This window comes from Girardinichthys multiradiatus, chromosome Y (assembly GCF_021462225.1).
Source record: "Girardinichthys multiradiatus isolate DD_20200921_A chromosome Y, DD_fGirMul_XY1, whole genome shotgun sequence".
Taxonomy (NCBI): domain Eukaryota; kingdom Metazoa; phylum Chordata; class Actinopteri; order Cyprinodontiformes; family Goodeidae; genus Girardinichthys; species Girardinichthys multiradiatus.
Window position 1 is genome coordinate 17,990,783 of NC_061818.1, and position 15,149 is coordinate 18,005,931.

General features: G+C 37.1%; 1 long non-coding RNA gene across 1 annotated transcript; it reads left to right on the forward strand.

Annotated features, from left to right (window-relative positions):
• The first annotated feature begins 5,186 nt into the window (after positions 1 to 5,186).
• On the forward strand, positions 5,187 to 10,619 carry LOC124864426. Its single transcript, XR_007037303.1, has 4 exons — positions 5,187 to 6,915; positions 9,463 to 9,747; positions 10,000 to 10,026; positions 10,129 to 10,619. It is a non-coding gene; the product is annotated as an uncharacterized LOC124864426 (long non-coding RNA).
• Positions 10,620 to 15,149: the final 4,530 nt, after the last annotated feature.

The following is a 15,149-nucleotide window of genomic DNA, read 5'->3' on the forward strand; positions in this document are numbered from 1 at the left end:
AGCTCCTCCAAGTCCGAGGCCATGGTACTCGACCGGAAAAGGGTGGCTTGTCCTCTTCAGGTTGGAGGGGAGTTCCTGCCTCAAGTGGAGGAGTTTAAGTATCTCGGGGTCTTGTTCACGAGTGAGGGAAGAATGGAGCGGGAGATCGACAGACGGATCGGTGCAGCTGCCACAGTAATGGGGGTACTGTGCTGGTCCATTGTGGTGAAGAGAGAGCTGAGCCGAAAAGCAAAGCTCTCAATTTACTGGTCAGTCTACGTTCCTACCCTCACCTATGGCCATGAACTTTGGGTCATGACCGAAAGAACGAGATCACGGATACAAGCGGCTGAAATGAGCTTCCTCCGTAGGGTGGCCGGGCACTCCCTTAGAGATGGGGTGAGGAGCTCGGCCATCCGGGAGGGGCTCGGAGTAGAGCCGCTACTCCTCCACATCGAGAGGAGCCAGTTGAGGTGGCTCGGGCATCTATACCTTATGCCTCCTGGACGCCTTCCTCGGGAGGTGTTCCAGGCACGTCCCACCAGGAGGAGGCCCAGGGGACGGCCCAGGACACGCTGGAGGGACTATGTCTCTCGGCTGGCCTGGGAACGCCTTGGGCTCCCCCTGGAGGAGCTGGAGGAGGTGTCTGGAGAGAGGGACGTCTGGGCGTCTCTGCTGAGTCTGCTGCCCCCGCGACCCGGTCCTGGATAAGCGGAAGACGACGAACGAACGAACATTTTCTCTTTAATAGGTTGAAATGAGTTAGTTCTGTCCCTGATGATGTTTTAAAACCTCTATTTTGCCAAATCTTAGCATGGTCCGAAAACGCATTGGCTGTCTGTGTATATAGTAAGTATTTGTCCCTCATGTAATTCACATGCTCTTACTACAGCATATAATTCTGCTGTTTGGGCTGAGCATGTATTGGGTAGAGATTTAGCTTCTATTATCCTATCGATGGATGTTACTGCATAACCAACTTTATTCTTTCCATATTCATCTTTAGATGCTGAGCCATCTACAAACACAACACATGAATCTGGTATAAGGGTTTGAGAAATGTCTTGTCTGGGTTTTGTGTCTTCTTCAACTTTTGCTTTATAAGAATGTGGTTTTCCATCTTCTGCAGTAGGTATTAGAGTACTTGGATTTAAAAGGCACATCTTTTTAGAGTTATGTTTGGCTGTGATAATAATAGCGATGTCAGTGTGATATGCCTTGCATGTAGCGTCAGGTGCTTCTCTTAATATTCCTGACTTCAACATATCTTGTATTACTGGCTTAATACCTTCTTCAGCTTCTGGCTTGAAGGGGTGTTGGCGGACTGATAGCCTTTTTTCAGATATTAGTTTAACCTTGTATGGTGGGAACCCCTTTATAAGCCCTACATCCGTTGATAATTGGGACCACAGTTCAGGTGGGACAGCAGCTAGGACAGGATGCATGTTGCTCTCTTTGCTCTCAGCTAAGCCCTGTATTTGTCCCTCTGCCTCATCTAAATGTGTCCTTGGATGGACTTTGACTGTCCACGCCAGAATGAGCTTCCAGATTCCTGTATTAGGATCTACCTTTGACAGTGTCAGTGCTGTTCCTGCAGAGGTTTAAAGCCTCTGTTTTTCCAAATTCGTATTATTCTTTTTTATCATATTTTATAAAGTAAGTCCTTATTACATTTAAAAATGAGATCAATATTTTTGGTAGTTGCTATTATTTTAAATAATGCTTGGTTTAGTTCTTATTAAAAATAAAAAATAAAAACTCACTCACTGATGAACACAAAAAATGAAGGGCATATTATATCTTATAATCTTTTATAATCGTTTGTCTTACCCAGTTTTATAGATACACCATCCAGTTTCAGTCAGCTTTGTATTTAGTTCAAGTAACTAAAGTTTGTTTCAATTAACTCCAGTTTTCTCTATTTCAGTCCAGTCCAGTAATTCTGTTAAGGTTCATTTCATCTTGTGTTAAGTTTGAGTCTAATTCAATCATTTTGAACCTGACTGGAAAAAGTCTAAACGTCTGTTAAAATCTTTTTGTTTTACCATAGAGAACTGACCTAATATTATTATGGTACTGTTGAGGACTCTAATTTTTACATAACATGAAACAGACATTTTTTTCACAAAAACAGAAAGTCAAATATAGACATTTGGCCACATTAAAGTTTAAATACCCTGTTTGTAAAAGAATTATGAAAAATTGAAGACGGATCTATGAACTTTCTTATGGTTATCAGTATTTTCAATACAGGTAGAACCTTTGCTATCTTTATATGATTTTTCGGAAAAGATTCTGGAAACCTTATTAAGATATAAGTTTGGCAATGATCATCAGAACATCAGACCTTTATTGGCGCTTTTAAGGTCCCTCAAAGATGCATTACAATGAAATCAGTCATTCCCATTCACACACATTCACACACTACTTACTTATTTTTCTGTCAGAGTAATTTTATTTGCAAAAATTTGAACATAATTTGACTTCTATTATTCTTAAAATGCACATTGTTTCCTCATAACCCCTTTTGTTTCCACTAGGTCTGTTTTGAACGCTTCAATTCTTTTTTTATTCACCAAGAATCAATAAGGTGGTCTTAGTGGGGTCCACCTTATAGGTATTGTTTGTTGAGTGTCATGTTATCATTGTCAGGTCAGTGAGGTTCATAAGTCAGTCAGAACCTTGGTCATTTGCTCTGTGCACATAATGTGTCATAGATTCAACTCATGATTAGTCAGCAAAACCTCCACCTATAGGAGAAAAATTGATTGTTAATGAATGAGCTGCATTTCCTAGGAACACTGTCTTCCTCCTGGATGAGCATCACCTGTTGAAAAACTTTCATCATTGTTTGTTTCACATATTCAATCAGATCTTTATATTATACCAGTAGGTTAAGTTGTTAGTATCTCATGTAGACTGACATATACTGTTGCATTTGGAGAGGATCTCAGATTAAATAAACATAGTTAGAGCTTCAATCCAGGTTCATTTTGTGTCTGCAGACTTTAGCCAATTTTTATTTTATTTTATTTTTTTATACATAAAGAGCAAGATTCAAAACATTTTCAAAAGGCAGATTGTGGCAGAATGTAAACAAAACTGCTTATTGATTGACAAAATAACATTCAAGCACACAACCACCATATCAAAGGCTCTACTTCTAGAGAATCACTAAACTTCTGGGGTCCAGTTTTGGCCCGCGGACCTTGAGTTTGACACATGCAGGGTAGAGTTACAATTTTTTTCAGACCTTTCAGCAGAGACAGGCTTCTACTGTTTGCAGAAGTTTAATCTTTTGTTTTCAGGCAGCTGCATCTCTTTGTCAAGGTCGTTTCACAGAGCTGAAATTTAACTTCTCTCAAAGAGGAAAAATCAAGAATGCACACAATCTGAGCCAAATATGGAATTATTTCCCAGTAAAATGAATCTTTTGCATTTTATCATGGTATTGTTGGTAGTATAACACCATAGAATGATTTTTAAAGCACCTGTTGTTTTAAATTTTCCTGCTTTGGTGGCTGATAGGCTCCAGGTAAATTATTAGTTTCAGGGCCAAAGCTGCTAATTACTTTAAACCTCTGAAGGAAGTAGAAACAGTGCCCCTCATTCTCAGCTTCCGGACCATATCGGTTTTTCCTGTTGCTTACTATATTTAACCGTCTCAGTGAGCAGTCACATTTTACTGATAACTCACATCCACTTACATCCACCTATACCCACATGTACACAGACAAGATCTACTTACTGTAACCCTGTGATATCCCTCGACTGTACCTTTGCATTCCACATCCTACATGCCGAGTCTTAAAGGAGCCAGGTTCCCTGACTGCCATTAGAGGTGACACTAGTCTAACATTATGGTTTAACTTTGCACAACACATATAATATAATTCCTAGCTCCTTCCAACCCCCTTATTATCAGCCCTCCACTCCATCACCAGTATCGGATCCCGAGGGGGAAGACATCTCTAATCCTAATCCTAAATCATTCATTCAAGCTCATGTCATTCATAGCATTCATGTCTTCCTCCAGGGTCCGAGCACCAAAGAAATAAACATCTGCTATTTAACTTCTCTAATCGCCATCTTTGTGTTTTTATTGTGAGTCTTTAGAGGATTGAAATGATATTTAACCCAAAAGTAATTCTAAAGGAAGGTATATTATCTGAGAAACAAGCTGTAGTCAATTTGACAAATGACTGAATAAGAGAGATGTATGTATTTTTTTTTAAATGACATTTTCAACAACGTAAACAATGAATCACTTCAAAGTATTCAAATGTGTATGTCTGTAGTTAAAAATTGAGGTCTGTTTTCTGTCGAGTTCTGTTAGACTGAATCTTTTGTAGAGTCAATCCTATACATGCAAAACTGGCCCCCTCCAACCTGCTATAAAAAGGCCACATTGTGGAGTTGAGTCGACAGGATATCTCTTTCATCATCCAACATGTCTTGTGCTGCTCTGTTATTGCTCCTTGTAGTTGGAGGTGAGTTTCTTAAAATTTGTCTTTATCAGCAATTGGTTGCATCAAACAAGATTTTCTTATCTTTTCTGTCTAAATCAATTCTTCTGTCAGCAGGTGTAAAGTGTGAACAGCTGACACAGCTAGCCTCTCTGACTCTGCCGCCAGGTCAGCCTCTGACCATCAGCTGTCAGGTCTCTTATTCTGTTACCAGCTACTGGACAGCTTGGATCAGACAGCCTGCAGGGAAAGGACTGGAATGGATCGGAGATGCAAAAGGATCTTCAGCAGATTACAAAGATTCACTTAGAAACAAGTTCAGCATTTCCACTGAATCCTCCAGTAACACAGTGACTCTGAAGGGACAGAATATGCAGCCTGAAGACACTGCTGTGTATTACTGTGCAAGACTCCACAGTGATGCAAAACATAAACAGACCTGCTCAAAAACCCCCTGTTTCTGAATACTTGCAATACTTGTAAGTCACCAGAGGAGGAGTCATCAGACCAAAAATGATTTTCAACCAATTTATTTCATTATTCCTTCCATTATCTATGTCCACATTATTACATAATCACAGGTCTTTCACAGGGTGACACAGAGATACAGAACAGACAACTGTGCACACACATACTCAAACTAAAGGGCAGCTTAGGGTGGTCAGTAAAGCTATCATGCGTGTAGTCAGACTCCAGTAAGAAGCCTGAGTACCCGGAGACGACCCACACATGCACAGGGAAGAATACACAAACTCCCTGCAAAAAGCCCACAACCCACATTAGGACCCAGCCATAATCTTAGTACTTTTTAAGTTCATATAAACATCTTAAGAAGTTCTTTCAGAAGAACTGATTCTAGCTTAGTAATATAAAAAAAAAAAAAAAGTTTATTTTCAAATCTTTTCCCTATATCTCAAGTAGCTTCGATTTTATAAAATCTATTCTGTCAGCGAGAGCTATACATAGATTTTAAATGATCCACTTCTACTCCTGACATCATTTAACAGGATGTCAGTAGCAGCAAATGCCACTCTTAGTTTATGGGCTTGTATCTGGAGATGAGCATTGTGAGAACTACATTTTCAGCATTTTTTTAAAGTACCAGGTTATAATGATGTAAATAATTGAGGCCTTTTTCCACCTTTAATTTCACAAATATGCTGTTTATTTCAACTAAAAAATAAATATCTTTGAGGGAAATATAGAAAAAGGTCTGTAATAACCTGGTAGCATAAGTGTGCACACCTTGAAGCAAAAACTTTGAAATCTGTCTGTTAATTTTATTCAGCATTCAGTCTTTTTGGTTGAACTGCAATCAATTATAGTGAATCTGATTAACCCGAAATTCAACTCAGTTGTTCCTTAGTATCTTCTCACATTTCATCTTATTTGCATCCTTTTCTGCTTAAACCTTATTTCATAGTTTGCGGAGAGGTTAAAGAGAAGGAGCTTAATGATCTCAATGTACACATGTACCAATCAAAGAAAATAGCAGAAACAAACTATGGCGCAGTGAAAACAGTCTTCAGTAACTTAACTCTTTCAGGAGATTCTACTATTCTGTACATTTGGGTTGTCCTTATGTGCCCCATTTAGTTTTCCTTTTAAACCAACATTGTTCAACCAAAATGTTACAAACGTCCATGCAGAAACAGCATCGCAAACATTTCAAATTCATCTTTTAAGTATTCTTTGTGTTGCACATTACTGAATGGACATTATGAGGATATTTTACTGATTTCTTAAAAGAAATTGTGCAGTTCAAACCTCAAAAATGAAATTGATCAAATTTAACCAAAATATTTTTATTATATCTTTATATTTGGTCCATTTCTATGTTTATGGTTAAAATAAAAAAATCTTTTTAATGCTACAAGGCTTCAGTAAATTGCTGCAATAGATGAGAATGTTCACATAAAAACTGCAACTGTTACAACTGTCTCCTAACTTTCAGTTTCCTCCTTCCCTCTGTTGGCGCTTTAGGTTTTTGTGTCAGATTTTTTCACAGTGATATTGGGCACACTGATGTACACCAATACAAAAACCTCAGAACAAAAGTCTGAATGTCACCCATTATAATTTACAGAAAAACATGTACAATATCACACATATATGGTTGGAATATGAGGTAAGAACACAGTGTTACCAAAACAAAAGCCATTTTAATAAATTGACTGATATTTACAAGTTAAACAATCACAAGTTTTCAGTTCATAGAGTACAGACAGTATTTTGAATTTTTTATTTTATCACATGATGGAGAATTGACACAAAGTGGCATTCACAGTCATTAAATGAGAATATCCATCTCATCAGATTTCCCCTGTGTAAAAACTCTTTTATGAAACTCTCCAGGTGTTATGCTGTTTTTTTTAGGTGCCTCAGGTTTTTGTTCAAGGAGTGAGTGAAGATGAAGCACTGTGATGTTTAGACTACTGGGGGAATGGAACAACTGTAACGGTTCTGCCAGGTAAGATTTTTTATATATTACATTATTATATTTACAGTCCTGTTTATAGTTGTTGTTGTTTAAGTTCATATTGTTAATGTAAAATGTTAGCTTACTTTTACTTAATCATCCTAGTGTTCTATAGTACATTTGTACTTTAAGGGGTTCAAAGACAATATCAACATATCACTAAAATAAAAATGTCCATGAGTTTATATGAATTGAATTATGTGACTCTTGGTTAGTGCTTCTGCAGTTACAATGAATAATTTATTATAAATAATTTCTCAATTCATCTCAGTGTCCCCAGTAAAACGTTTGATTTTGATTAAGTGTAAAATAGTCTCACCGATTTGATTGGTGTCCGTTTTTAAACTTGCTGGAAGTTGTTCCTTTTTATCTTCCTTTTTCACGTGTTATATTTCTATTTGTGTTCTGTTATACAGATAAAAAAAAAGTAACCTGTTGAAAAAAAAAGTTTTTATTAAGGATTAAGATTCCGGATTGCGGAAATCTAATTATTTGGAAACCTTTACACTAATGTGTGATTTAGAGTTTGAACAAGGTAAACCAAAAATTGTTTTTTACAATTAATTGTATTAGTGCAGCTCGTTTTTATACGCAATGTTACAACAAATTAACAGTAAGGAAAAAAAAGAAAACATTTTGGCCTTACGAATCTTTATATGATGATTTATTTGTTAACTTCATTGATCTTTACTTAGTGACTAAAACACTTTTATTACATTTTTATACTTAAAGTTAAACAATTCTTTAGCTTAAAATATGAAGTAATAGAATAACACTAAAACCGATGAATGTTCTTTAAAGATAACATTTCCACAGATTTGGTTTCTTCTGTCTCGGTGTGGCTCTGTGACTGGGACTAGAATAATAGAATTGATCATAATTTTGACTTGATAAAAGTAGACTCCTGTCAAAGCTGTAAAATATCTTCCAGTTAAGAAAAACAAATTAGACAGGATCAATTTCAGGCAGAGGATGATGAGCTGGACTCGAAATAAACATTCAAATTTCATTGAACTGCAACAAAACCTAAGCGGCTGAAGAAGACATAAAAACACGGTAAAGCCCGCTGAACCGACCTGCAGAGAGACTAGGAGGTTTGAAGCGACTGATCGGAAATAAATGCTCTGCCTTCGAAAGCTCTCAAGGTTCTCACAGATCAGAATCCAGTCAGAGAATTTCAGCTTTTAGAGAAAGTTTGTGCATGCTTGAATAAAGAAAATAACCAAAGAATAGCCTCTTATCAGAGTAAAAATATGAAATAAAATGAAATGAAATGAAAGGAACAAAGAAGAAAAGCTTTCACTTACATTGACAGTTATGAGCATATTTAACATTTATAGCCTTTTTAAGGAAGAATGCATTTTAAAACATGATGAAGACAAAACCTCAATTTAAACGGAAAAAAGCAAAAAACAAAAATAATAAGGAATATAAGAACTAATAATAAGGCTACTAAATTCTTTAAATCCGTGAAGAATCAAATGCATAAAAATTGTTTCTGGCTATTTGAATGTATGACTGTCGCCTGTTAGGAATTTAACCTAAATATATATTTTTTCACAAAAAAATAAGCTAAATCTGTAACCTTAATGTATTAGAAGTCTAGCAAAGCCCTGGAAAGACAGAGTTAAAGAGGCTTTAGGCAAAAAAAGTGTTTTTTGTTAGAAAATTGTTTATTTTCAGCCAATAAATTACTGCTAATGATAAATATGTTTAATGATTGCATATATTGAATTCGTTAGTTTTATGCCTGCTTTTTTAGCAGTGTTTTTGACACACCAGCATTAACCTTCCTTAGATACTTAATAATAATTATTTAAAAATCCTTTTTTGATTGAAAACATAATTAAGTGCATTGACTCACAGTATCCACAAATATGAACATCTACATATTGTATAGAATACTTTCATTTAAACTGGTGTATGAAAGATGTCTCAAAATAAATAAAACAATCTTGAGAGCAATATTTTATTTTGTTTAGCTTTATAGTAAAAAAAATGCTGTTTTTCAGCAGCCAACACAATCTGTTTGGTTGAAATAATATATATATAAATGCTTAATTAAAATAAAGATGGCTTAAAAGCTTTATAAAGGTAACAGTCTGACAATTAATAAATTGATCACAAATCAAATAGGAGCCACATAAAGAAACTTTAATGATTAGTTTTTGACTTAAGAAGTTCAAGATGGAGTTTTCTGAAATGAAAAAAAGACAAATCATAATGATGAGGTCCTGAAGTTTGAAAATCGAGCTTGTAATTTTGTTTTGTGGACAAACTCAAAGGATGATGGGAAACTTTTGATTTTCAGCTAAATATTGCTTTTTTGAATTATTTAAAACAATGTCAGCATTAAACAAAATTGGTGAAGCTTTAATTCATGTGTTGCAATAACATGGAGCGACCAGTGAGTAATCAAAAACTGTAACATGGGAAGTTTATGTGTCAAAATGAAACAGTCAGCCTTCTGGTGATAAAGTGTTGTTCCTCCTATTCTTAATGAACTGAGATAATCTGCTTTTCTTTGCTCTTGTGCAGATACAAATTCTCCCTCTGTTCCACCGACCCTTTTTGTCCTGAGTCCCCTGCAGACTCCTGGCTACCCCCTGAAGACAGCAGACGAAGTCGTTCCAAAGGTCTGTCTGGTCACAGATTTCCATTCGAAGGGGGATGACGTGGTTCTGAATCTGAGAGGAGGTCCGTTCAACGTGAGCACTGATAAAGTTGTTCTGTCAAACAACAACACCTACTACTTTGCTGCATTCAGCAATGAAACCATCTACTCATGTAGCATGAACAGGATGATTGGCAACAATGAAGCAGGTACCAAACTTATAAAGTTCTGTTTGAGATCTGATCAAACTGTTTGTTTCAGAGAGCTGGAAACTGTCACATAAATACTAAAGATTACTTTCTAATAAAACAGTGCACCATGACCAACGTATTAGAGTGTTTACTGACTTTTAAAGTGTCAGTTTGCCCAGGTTAGACATGTTTCCTCAGACAGATGATCAGAACGTCTGTCAGAGTTTTCATGATGTTTGTGTGACTGATGTGTTTTCTGTCTCCTAACAGATGATGCATGTGGGAACATTTATCCAGGTAAGTCTGAACACTTCCTGTCTCAGTTTGGGTCCCCCACTGATCCCAGCAGTCAGCTGTTAGTGATCAGTTCAGTCTGAACTCTGTTTCTCTGCCGACCAGAAAAAGCCAAGCTGAACTTCTACCTGCTGCTGATGAACGAAGTCTGAGTGGTGTTCACCAAAGCTCTGGCCTTCAGCACCGTTATCACCATCAGAGGCCTGCTCTTCTAACACTGACCCTTCAAGGCCACCATGCAGGCTGTCAGTAAAGCACACCAACTTACCTGTAGAGGAAAACTGTTCATGCAATTCAAATTTAAATCCATGATCTTTCAAAAGGCAATACAAAAAACATCACCACTGAGGTGACTAGGGTCACTTATACAGTCTGAAACCTGCATACAAAACACACATAAAAGTCTTATTATTTTTTAATTTAGCAGTTTGTGCCAATGGTGAGAAATATGTCTTTAAAATACCTTATGAACAGAAATGCATTTATTACAAAAATAAATATTCTACAATACTTGGCTTAAAAAACATTTACAAATTGAATTAAAGAATATATGAAATAAATTAAATATCTGACTTTGTTGTCAGTTTATAAAAACATGAATGACTGCTAAAAAGTAAAACAAAGAAATAGCTTTAGAAAAAGGAAGGAATTTGTAATTTGTAACTATTTTTTCTTAAATTTAGCTTAGAAATTGCTTTATTTTTTGCTTCAAGTCATGTTTGTTGGATTTAATTGTGTTCATGTAAACCTTTCCTCTGTACTTTATCTGTTTCATTCTGTGTTTTAGTCCTGCAGATCAGTAAATAAAACTTTAATGCTGCCTATAGTACATATTCCAGCTCTGTTAATTTATTTATGAAATGTTTTCAGTATTTTATTTCTTATGAATTATTTTTTGTTGTGTTTATTTATTTCCTTTATATTTCAAAACTTTTTGTTTTTTGACCCACATTTGAAGGATTTTCTCAGTGATTATGGGTTCATTCACGCCCACCCTCAGCCATCTATGCAGGGTTTTTTTTAAGTCACGTACATACATGTTTATAGAATAACCTAAATGATGCAGAGAAACAACTGTAAGAGATATACCTCATCTCCCAGTTCGTAGCACGACAGCTTGATCAGTTGAAACCACATATCAACAGGAAGCTGAAATAGAGATGAAAATCCGACAGAAACCAAACAGCAGCTCAGTTTCACATATAGAGATAAATCACTGTGGTTAACCTCAGTTCTGTTTGGTTCCTCTTTTCACACAACCTGCAGAATCTTTTCTCGTCTGTTGACTTCAGTGGCAGCCGGTTTCCTCTGCAATGTCTGGCTTTTAATCAAATATTTTCCATTCATTTAATTCAATTAAAAATACTTCTTTTTATTATTTGTGCAAACATTTCAGATTGAAAGTGAGTCTTTGTTGTTGTTTTTGAGTTTCTTGTAATATTCTATCTCCGTGTCAAATTACAACATCTCCAATGAATGTTTTAATTGACATCCATTAAACATTAAAATTTAAGAAACTTATGAGAGAAATTTATAAGGAAGCTGAGCTAAAATGATTACATGATCTGATCTGCAGCTCTCAAGCTACAGATTTTCTGAAAATAATAAACATCTTAATGAAAGAGTCTGACTTGTCCATTCTTGTCACATTTTATCTTGAAGGTTTTACTAATAAAATTTGATAAGTAAAAATACTTGATCATCAGTTTGAAACATGCACCAACAGAATCATCTCCTTTTATGGTGTCTCCTCTGCTAAAGGAGGAAACACGAGATGCAGTATATCTCCAGTCCTGACTACAATTTTAAAAAGTATGTCATTCATTAGACACTTATCTACTCTTGAAAAGAAAATGATTGCCCTGTTTTCTACTGGAATATGATCAAATGAAATAAATGTCCAGTTACTTGTTGGCAATTTTTAGTCTAATTTAGTCCTGTTTAACTGGACATTTAAGGCTTTAATATTATATATTAATTTTCTCAGAAACAGCTCTTTGCTGGTTTACCTTAATGCTCAAACATGTTTCAATTCTGAATTAAGCTTTACTGATTTGGTTGGGTGGAAGTGTCACTAAGTCAACAGAAACACAGCATGAAACAAGATTTTTGAAGACAGCTGAGAAAAGACTCCTCAGGTCAAACAGATCTGAGGTCATATAAGTTTTATATTAAACATGCAGCGAGTCAGTGGTTCTTCCAAAAAAAAAAAAAAACAGTTTCAGAGATGCTGCAACTTAGTGGACAGGCTTGTTTAAGAAAAAAGTAACTAGGGGTGTACAGGTCCTTCTCAAAATATTAGCATATTGTGATAAAGTTCATTATTTTCCATAATGTCATGATGAAAATTTAACATTCATATATTTTAGATTCATTGCACACTAACTGAAATATTTCAGGTCTTTTATTGTCTTAATACGGATGATTTTGGCATACAGCTCATGAAAACCCAAAATTCCTATCTCACAAAATTAGCATATCATTAAAAGGGTCTCTAAACGAGCTATGAACCTAATCATCTGAATCAACGAGTTAACTCTAAACACCTGCAAAAGATTCCTGAGGCCTTTAAAACTCCCAGCCTGGTTCATCACTCAAAACCCCAATCATGGGTAAGACTGCCGACCTGACTGCTGTCCAGAAGGCCACCATTGACACCCTCAAGCAAGAGGGTAAGACACAGAAAGAAATTTCTGAACAAATAGGCTGTTCCCAGAGTGCTGTATCAAGGCACCTCAGTGGGAAGTCTGTGGGAAGGAAAAAGTGTGGCAGAAAACGCTGCACAACGAGAAGAGGTGACCAGACCCCGAGGAAGATTGTGGAGAAGGGCCGATTCCAGACCTTGGGGGACCTGTGGAAGCAGTGGACTGAGTCTGGAGTAGAAACATCCAGAGCCACCGTGCACAGGCGTGTGCAGGAAATGGGCTACAGGTGCCGCATTCCCCAGGTCAAGCCACTTTTGAACCAGAAACAGCGGCAGAAGCGCCTGACCTGGGCTACAGAGAAGCAGCACTGGACTGTTGCTCAGTGGTCCAAAGTACTTTTTTCGGATGAAAGCAAATTCTGCATGTGATTCGGAAATCAAGGTGCCAGAGTCTGGAGGAAGACTGGGGAGAAGGAAATGCCAAAATGCCAGAAGTCCAGTGTCAAGTACCCACAGTCAGTGATGGTCTGGGGTGCCGTGTCAGCTGCTGGTGTTGGTCCACTGTGTTTTTTCAAGGGCAGGGTCAATGCAGCTAGCTATCAGGAGATTTTGGAGCACTTCATGCTTCCATCTGCTGAAAAGCTTTATGGAGATGAAGATTTCATTTTTCAGCACGACCTGGCACCTGCTCACAGTGCCAAAACCACTGGTTTACTGACCATGGTATCACTGTGCTCAATTGGCCTGCCAACTCTCCTGACCTGAACCCCATAGAGAATCTGTGGGAAGAGAACCTTGAGAGACTCAAGACCCAACACTCTGGATGAGCTAAAGGCCGCTATCGAAGCATCCTGGGCCTCCATAAGACCTCAGCAGTGCCACAGGCTGATTGCCTCCATGCCACGCCGCATTGAAGCAGTCATTTCTGCAAAAGGATTCCCGACCAAGTATTGAGTGCATAACTGTACATGATTATTTGAAGGTTGATGTTTTTTGTATTAAAAACACTTTTCTTTTATTGGTCGGATGAAATATGCTAATTTTGTGAGATAGGAATTTTGGGTTTTCATGAGCTGTATGCCAAAATCATCCGTATTAAGACAATAAAAGACCTGAAATATTTCAGTTAGTGTGCAATGAATCTAAAATATATGAATGTTAAATTTTCATCATGACATTATGGAAAATAATGAACTTTATCACAATATGCTAATATTTTGAGAAGGACTTGTATTTGCATCATATTGCATGGGTGAATGTCAATTGAGACCAGTCGGAGTGTATTTGAACCTTATATGTTGAATTCATAATGTTATTTAGTTAAATATATTCAAGTTATTTCAATTGTTGTTTAAATAGGGTGCTGTCATGGTAAATTTAACTGCTTTGACCTACATGCAGATAACACTCAGGAGACAGAAAAAGGTGTAAAAGTTTATTTTCCTTTAACAGATAGACTTGGGACTGGAAGCACACCAGCTGTATGGAGAGGGAGAACAGGTAAGTGGATGAGGGTTTCAGAGGTGAATTTAGAAATTTCAAGATCTTGTTTGCTTACAAGTGGAGCAGAAGGAAGTCTTCAGAGGGGGAAAAGATGAAGCAGAGCCTGGGAGGTTGGTGGATGTCTGTTGTGCAGGTAGGACTTAAAATCCTCAGATGAATGGTTTTGAGGAACACAAGCTTGGATTGCCTTTCCAGGATAGACGCTGGAGTGAGGTGAGTGCACTTGGTGGTGGATTATGTACTCACGTTGGAGGGTGGACTAGGTTCGCTTGCAGGTTGTTTGGAGCCTGGAAGTCAGGAAGACTTGAGGAAGAGTACCGACAAAAGGTAAGTTCTTGGGAGAAAAAAAACTTTGAGTTTTAAGTAAGCTTAACTTGGCCAGTAAGTTACCACTATTAACAAACACTGACAATGAGGTGCTGATTGATGATGAGCGACACCTGTTACACACCTCCACAAGGAGCTCCGGCGCCATCTGGTGAGCAAGCACAGTAAGCAGCAGGCAACAACTTTCCCAGACCCCGACAGGTGCAAGTTAAAAAGATCTTATTGTGTTACCTATAGAATGTTCTAATTTGATGATGAGTGAAGATTTGAGAAAATTCATAGTTTAAGACTGATAAAAATAATTTCATGGGGAGATTATCTCTCTTTACAAGTTAAAAAGAAGTTAACTTGATGAAGTAATTGGATATAATTTCAATTTACAGTGATTTGAGATGGATTACAGTGATTAAGAAAGTTTTATTTGTTATTTTACACAATATGTGCAGACTGGTTTTTGGAGACCCTTCGAACAAGTGAGTGATGTGATGTGATGATGAGCCAGACCCACGGACAAAGGTTTGAAGAGTCCTGCCAGTAGATGGCCAGCTGCTGCAGGGATTCTCAGTAAAGTCACCTTAGAACAAAACAGGATCTCCCAGCCAGGAGGAATGGGAACAAATCAGGATTTCCCAGCAAAGGAAATGCACACACA